Source organism: Oryzias melastigma, linkage group LG6 (assembly GCF_002922805.2).
Source record: "Oryzias melastigma strain HK-1 linkage group LG6, ASM292280v2, whole genome shotgun sequence".
In the NCBI taxonomy this organism is placed as follows: Eukaryota; Metazoa; Chordata; class Actinopteri; order Beloniformes; family Adrianichthyidae; genus Oryzias; species Oryzias melastigma.
This window is the reverse complement of record NC_050517.1, coordinates 8,691,722-8,699,851: the sequence shown is the minus strand read 5'-3', so window position 1 is coordinate 8,699,851 and position 8,130 is coordinate 8,691,722.

Here is an 8,130-nt window from a genome sequence, read left to right as displayed (position 1 = left end):
ATGTGCAGGCCATGGGAACTGAGGACCCGGATGACAGCTTTGCTCTTGTTTATTTATCACATCTCTCCTTACAATTCAAGTATGCAACTTTAATTGGATCTGATACCTCTGATTAGTTATTCTGTGGTGAAATACAATGACTCAGGCCCAGTCGTCACTTTATTATTTAGTGTTTTCAAGTGTTATCACAGGGTCAAGATAATTTTCTTTTAGGAAATACAGTAAGGCTTATGTTCTATTAGGATGATCCAGAGTGTCAAGACTTCATCTGAGTATTCATCACTTATCAGTCTCTAACATGAGTTTTGTGATATTCAATTAAAAGAAAAATCATCCGAATAAACACATTTTTTAAAAACATGGCTATGCCTTTTTAAAAAAGCTATATTTTAAGTATTGCCAGCAGCACATTTGAGTAAGTTGCAAAATTTCCTCATTTCTTCTGCTTTTAAAAATAGTTTGCAATGATTTAGAAACCGAGAAGAGCCTTTGGTTTTGATTTTCCTTCCATGTTTAGGATGTCTCTCTCAGCTGACTCCCCATGGATTTTTCTATTTTGAAAATGATGCTAAACATGAAAGATAGAAACTCTGGGCTGTGGTGAAACTGCAGTTGCTCTCACTCATCCTTTGTTCAGGGCCATGGTATTGTGTTACCTACACAATGTCATTTGTCATCGTCTCCCTGAAGTCGTTGATGCTTTTCCTGAAAAAAAAAATCATTTATTGCTCCAAAAACCCATTTATGTCCTGTGGCATTGTTTGTAGTAGTGTAGTTGTGTTATTTGTAGGCCTTGACTCTTGAGATCTTCTGGACGTTCTGAGTCTTATAATGATCTCTGTATTAACACATTCCCTAATTCTCAATTTTTAAAAACTAATTTTGTCATTTAATTGTTTCTTAATTCAGTTAAGATTTTATCAGATGATTTTATCTCAATTTTAGTGCTTGTTGGAGGGAGTGGGGTCATTTTGTTTCATTGATAGCGTCTGAAATTCTTTACTACTTACCACTTTGTGCACCATATAGTACATTTGTCATTATGTCGGAGATTCCAAATCCAAAATTTAGAACTCTTAAAAATTCCACAGTCGTCTCTATGAAAAACTAGTGTGCACTGATGGTAACTAGATTGCCAAATATAGACCACAATGCATTGCGTTAGGCCTATACCAACTATTTTTACCGTAAATTTTTTTCTAAATTTGTTTTTGCAAACCATCCAAGATTTCATCGTCAGAATACAGTGGATTCATAAATAATCTCTGTAAAATATTCATATTGATTTGGTTTTTATTTCGGAAAACTGTTTACATCTTTTTAGGCATTAAAAAAAAAACACTACTGAGCATGTTGTTCAAATTGGAGCAGAAATTTCGAATTGGTACACCGTTTGCTCATCGTATTTCAAAAATATTAAATTTTCTTTTTCTATTTGTGCTAGTAGCATTTACCTTGCAGTTTTTAGCTATTGTTGTAGTCTTTTCATACGTTAGCATCTTTTATGTTTTTTCCCCTTGTATCTATTTTCATGTAGAATTTTTAGCAGCTAAGATAACAATTTTAGCATTGTTTATGTCAAGAAATGTGGGAACTTTTCTCCATTATTTTGTTGTTTAGTGTTTATCAATGCACATTTTAAGCTAGTTTAGTCTTTTAGCTAGATTAATTACTTAAATTGTATTTTCGACATTTTTACTCATCTGCTAGCTAAGTTTTACACTTTATTTAGCTAATGTAAAAAAAAAAAAAAAATCACCCTTTTTCCAAAACTAGCTTTATTCTTTGCTTTTTACTGTTATGTAGCGTGCTATTAGAAACCAGGTGTAGCTGTTATGCTAGTTTTTCAAACATGTTTTAATTTTTTTCTGGAAGACTCTGTAAACATTTTCAGCTCTCAGTGTTCACCTTCATTTTATAAGGACATGGACTGTTCTTTTGACAAAAGTTAAAAAAATAAAGTTTTATTTCATGTCATGGTAGCACTTTAGGTACTACACCCTGATTAAGTGGACTTTGTGGGAAAGTCCAGATACGATTGTGTAATTGCTGATCTCTGAGGGAATGTTGTGATTCAAGTGGCGTTTAGATAAATTATTTCCCTGTAATTTGGAATTATACTGTCCACTTTAGCTGTCATTGAACATTCTATAGCAGTTTAATGGAGAAAAGGCTGCACTTATTCATTAAAATTCCTCTTTTCACCGTCAACAATCTGGTATTTTGGTGGTTGGAGTCCTTGTTTTTCCCAGATTCACTCAGGCATCGAATGACTCACCAGGAGCAAAATATGGAAAGAATTCCCTGGAGTCGGCACAATTGTGGACTTGGTTAAACCATCTGTTGTTGGGTTTGCCCTTGTTTGTGCGGATTGGGGATTGTTCAGGGAAACGGTGTTATTCTTTACTGAGTGGCCTTGCTGGAAAAGCTACGACGGCCCGGACATATCTAACATAACTCCCAACAACAGGCTTTGTCCCAGAGATTAAAGGGACACCAGAAAGAATCACAAGTGTGGACACATTTTGGAGTCATCCACATGCCCACAACCTGCCCTGCAGCCATTGACCTACAAGCTATCTGTTTTGAATAAGACACAACTTATATTTCTATGGAATAATAATAATTAGACTAACAGTTAAACTGCATTAAAAAACAAAGAAAGGACAAAGGGACGTAGGTGGAATTAATGATGGGTGGGTTAAGTGTGTGGTTCCAGTTTGTATCATCATTCTTTAAAGACCTACTCCAATAAACATGTTCTTGTGGCATCTTTCTCATGATGGAGGTCAAAGAAACATTTAAATCTGTGTTTCTGTGTTTCAAATCGAGGTGAATCAGGAGCAGATGAAAAAATGTAGTTTGTTATTTTTTTCAGCTTCCATGTATAAACTACTTCCTGCTCTGCTCCATTCTGATGCATCTATTAGCAGAAAAATAGATCCATGTGCGTCTTTGTTTTCCTCGTCTGAGCTGCATTTGGCTCAAATCTGTACAGCTGGACAGCTCCGATATTGCTCGCCATTTTTACTGTTTCACTAGTTTCACTGCTAATATTAGCATGGGATTGTGGGGGCTGGAAGGTTGTGGGACAGTGCAAACAAAGGGATGTTGGGAAATGAGGGCAGGCTTACTCAGCGCCAACAGTCCCCCCCACAACTCTGAGGTGAATTTCTGATGAACTTCTGCTGTTCTGCAGAATTTTTAAAAAATGACATAAAAAATGACCGCTTTTACAGCAGGTCAAAAGATGATCGGAGTGGAACTAAAAGGTTTGGATTGTGATGAGGATGAAGGAACACAAATGACTGGAGCTTGAAAATGCAATATTAAGCATATTCCAAGTAAAATAACTTGTACTTTTGTATCTTTTTGTGCTTTTTTTTCTCTCAGAGCTATTTGAAGGAAAAAGATTTAGCGACAATTTAGACATATTCAGAGATGACAGTTTGGCAAGAGGCCTCCAAAGTACTGTTCCTTCTTTGAATATTTCCAAATAGTCTTTCCAGTCTTTGTTACTCTACTCTGATGAATCTAGAAAACTCCTGAGAGTAGATTTTTCTTTTTTTCAATTGTTGTCTGTCAAAGATTCAGACATGTCTGTGCAGGAAAGGCACTGAAAAAAACTCTAAAATACACACATCACCTTATCTGACATCAAGTACAATTCAATCATCTGATCAGCTTGGACTTTAGGAAGTCATTGTGAGAATGTAGGTACTATTTTACTGCATGTTATTGGTTGATATTCTTTTTTCCAAACAATTAAATCATTAAAAAGGTTAACTTTAAAGTCAAAATTTTACTTTTTCTTGCATTTCTGAGTTGTGACTGCTTAGTGTTAGCAAATCAGCACAAATGAGGTAAATAATGAGCTCCGACATGAGTACAGAGGCAACACAAGAGCTTGCTGCCAAACTACACAAGAGGAGCTCTGACCAAAAGGTTGGCAGCAAGTTCAATTCCTCTTACTGAAGGAATCGGGTCACACGTGACTTGGATCTAGATAGGGATTCAAATTTCTGTTGGACAGCGATGCATAAAGAAAGGCAACACCGGCGAGTCTGTGAGAGCGCAGTGGAAACGTTTTCAAACCTGAACCCTGACACCTGAACCTGTGGCTCTGAATGCAAACGAGGAGAAATTAAATTGTTTTCTTAAAAGCACATGGGTGCAGTGTTACAACTGCTTATTGAACAAAAGGCTGAAGACAACAGATAACTGGCAGATTTAGTTAAAAAAAAGTGACTAACTTCTGAAATTAGTCACATCCACCTATATAGGGGTTGAGCTGAACAATTTAAAGGGAGCATAGGTGTGTCTTGCAGTTGCTTTGAGGCTCAAATGACATTGTGACAATGGATCGTACCATTGTGGGAAGTGTTTTGGGAAGTATTTGTAAGTAGGGCTGGGTTAAAAAAATCAATTAATCGATTTGAATCAATCTAAGCTTAGTGAATCTATATTTGATTCATAAAAATATAATTAAATTTAGCACATAAAGCTTAAGTCCTCTAGCCATTACACCAAACGAGTACTGGCTCCTTACTGACAGCTCACAAATGCTGCATGTATGGTGTGAGCAGGTGATACAGTTAGTGCCTGTATAGATGGATGGATCAATGGACATCAAGTAAGGTTGAATAATAATAATAAATGAATAATAAACATTATTAAATGGCTAACTAACCCTTTAAATGAGACAATAAAGCATAAACATGTCTGTTACCATGCTTTAACATTTAATTAAAGCCTAATTGTGCATTACATAAATGTTAATAAAGGGACCCTCATATCAAAGTGTTCCTGACAAGTCTACACTTCAAAGATTGGAGGATGTGGCTGAGTTGGATGCATAACTCAATAAAAAACTGTATGTATGAGGAGATTTGTGCAGTGTAGGTCTATTGAAAAGACTCATGTTTCACTTGTTTCTCTGCTTCACCCAAAAGAAATATCTGAGCATGCATAAAGGCACGATCAAGTTCAAAGCAACCACGGCCAAGTCACGTCCGCAGAGATAAGGAAACACAAACACGCCACATGCAAGTCAGAGGAAACCGTTCAACAAGAGTAGTCTAAATATACAATATAAGCAGCAGTGTGGGAACAGTTACTGTGAGAACTGGGCCTTTTTTGTCAATGAGTGGGACAAAAACTCGAGTACAACAAAGCTGTGGGTTTCCACCCAGACTTATGGCCACACAGCACTGTCAGGTCCATTTCTTCATTGTTCTGCCTTTTCCGCCCGGACTTTCTCTTCCCCCGCCCACGGCGCGGGGAGTCCTACTGTTCCTTGGAAGGAGCTTTCTTCAGGACGTGGCCCAGGCTGCGGTGACAAGCCTGTTCCCACGATCTCCTGCCCTTCCTTCAGAGGAACTGCTTGCTCACGGCTGTGGACAGGAAGGCAACGCTGCTCGGCCTCGGAGAGCACGTGCTAAATCGGGCAGAGCTCTGCTGGTCTTTCCATTGTCTTACCAGGGATTTACCTGGAAAAGGCTGCATCTTCTGTGGAGCATGTGTAAGCCACGGATAAACAAATAAGAAAGAATTTAAAATTCTAAGAATCTGATTTTTTAAAATTCACTATTTATATATAAATAAACCCCTGAATGAGATTCTGGTATGATTCTGTGTTTTTTTTCTGCCATCCTTCCTGCTAAGATATTTACAGGCGTGACGTCAGTGCTTTGACGCAGATCCGTGTCTTTTTCTGAAAATAAACACTGAAAATCATTTGGGTCAGGTCAGAACTGAAGGTGGGTCAGCCAGAACCCATATCCTCGTCCTCTGCTGTCATGCATACAGATACATATACTTTCTCTAAAAATTCTAGCAGCTTAGTTCCTAAAGGGCCGAGGACATGTTTCAGAAATGCTGGATTTGTAAAATAATTCTATTATCTTCTTAGTAAGTGACCCGTAGAACCTCAGATCTATTCAGATGTTGGACAGAAATCAGATTTACTGATCTATACTGCTCTCTATACTATACACGAGGGTCTCCATTTTGGGTTTTTTTCAGCTTCTGTTAGATTTGTTGTATTTTGTGGTATGCTTTCAGCTTATGATCTGCCTGTTTATTAAGGGGTGTGTATTGGCAAGAGAATACATTCAAAATCTCTTTCTGAACAAGATTTAAAAGATCTTTTCCTTCTCTTTGGCCAGTCAAGAAGACAGATTTTGCTGGTTTAAAGTCCCACTATGATCATCTTTTCATCAATTATGAAAGCGTTACCAATGGTCTTTTAATTGATTTTGCAGCTTTTAGCCAAATCAAAACCCCTGTGTTGATTTCTAGGACATAGTTTCTGCAGAGCGACTGGAGTTTATTAGAGCACCCCACCCTTCTTCCAGTCATCCACAACTGAGAGCTCTCTCTTTACACGCTTCCCCACTAGCTTACAGCCCCTACCCAACATTAGTGGTGCAACAAAAATGGCGAGCAAAATTGGGACTATCCAGATGTACAAATTTGATCCAGATTCGAGCTCAGATGAGGAAAACAAAGACATTCATGGATCTATTTGTCTGCAATGAAATGAACTTTCAGTGCATGTTACTTCATTTTGAAATACTCTAAAACCTACTTTATAGAATAATGGATTAGGGAGCTTGTGACCCGCCCAATGTATTTAACCAATACATGTTTTCAAGCAACATTTTTGTTTGCTGCTGATTCATAACAATTTGAGGAAAGAAATTCTCAAATATCCAATTTTAAGTTCTATTTTCTTCATATATGTCCTTCATGATGATAAAAATGTTGCAAGGAGTTGTTAAAAACACTAAAAAAACTATTTTTGTTGAAGAGCGTCTTTCTACTATATATATATTTTAGTACTAATAGGACTATTTTATTATTGTTTCATACTAGGTTTCTTATACTTCTTGTCTTTATTTCAGATAACTTGTCCAAAGTTAAAAAAAAAAAGAAAAAAGTTTTGTCCAAATCTTTTCTTGTCTATCTTTAGATAAACCTGATCTCCTTATTGGATATCAGTGTTCTTGATAAGCTATTAAAAGGACACATGTCCACATCTTCATCTTTGAATTAATTAGTTTGGGTCTTTATCTGTCTTTACCTCATCTTCTCTTCATCACATTTGTCTCAGCCCCAGGACTGAAATAAAATGTGGTTAATAAGTAAGGCCACGGGAGACTCTGAGTCCTGGTCTCTTTAAGTGGAGCACGCTGCCTCTGCTCCCTGTTTGCACTCACTGCTAATTAAAGCTTCCCCTCCATTTAACCTGGATGCATATTTCTGGTGCTGCGATAAAGTCGTTAAGTGCTCTGCCCAAAAGCACACTTAAAAAAATCAAAAATAAAGACGTAAGTGCTGGCTGGCCTCTTCTGGGGTGGGATAATAGCGGTTGGGTTCTGCGGTCTCTCTGCTTGTTGAGGTTGTGTAACCAACATGAAATATTTACCTGACTGTACTTCTGGAGGCAAAGAACATGGAAGCAGATTTTCAGGTTCATGCACAATAAAGCCAACACAAATACTAACACTGATGGAGAGTTGAGGGAGCAGTCTGTCCACACAGAACACAGTGGAGTGCCTACAGGACCCGAGGACGGATAGGGGCAGAGGGACTTATGTAATGTAGCGTAGAGCTTAGGGCAAGATGGGCTTCTTTTAGAAAGAACAGTCATGTTGGCACTTCCAGCCAATATGGAGGGATTACCCACTTACACAATTCCTGCAGACAGCACCGGCTGCAAGAGAAACCCAACAGCTGCACTGCAAAAACATCATCCTAAGAAATAAAATATCCTGAATTCATTAAAAAATGACTTATTTTCTGTCTTGCAAGAATCTTATCAATAGAGTTTTTCAATTGCAGAAGCAATCCTAGTTTTTTTTTTATCTCAAAAAAAAAAAAAAATAAATTCTGGTTACTATCTGGTGAGCACCAGATAGTAACTGGTGTGCACCAAAAAAAGAAAACATTTTTTTTTCCTAAATTTAAAAAAAAAATAAAATAAGATTGAAACTCATAGATTTACGGAATTAAAAGTCATAAATTTACGACATTTAAAGTCGTAATCTTACAAGAAAAAAATCGTAATTTTACTTTATTTATTTTTGGTGACCCTAATGCTAAAAAAATGATTTTTAGAATTTTTTT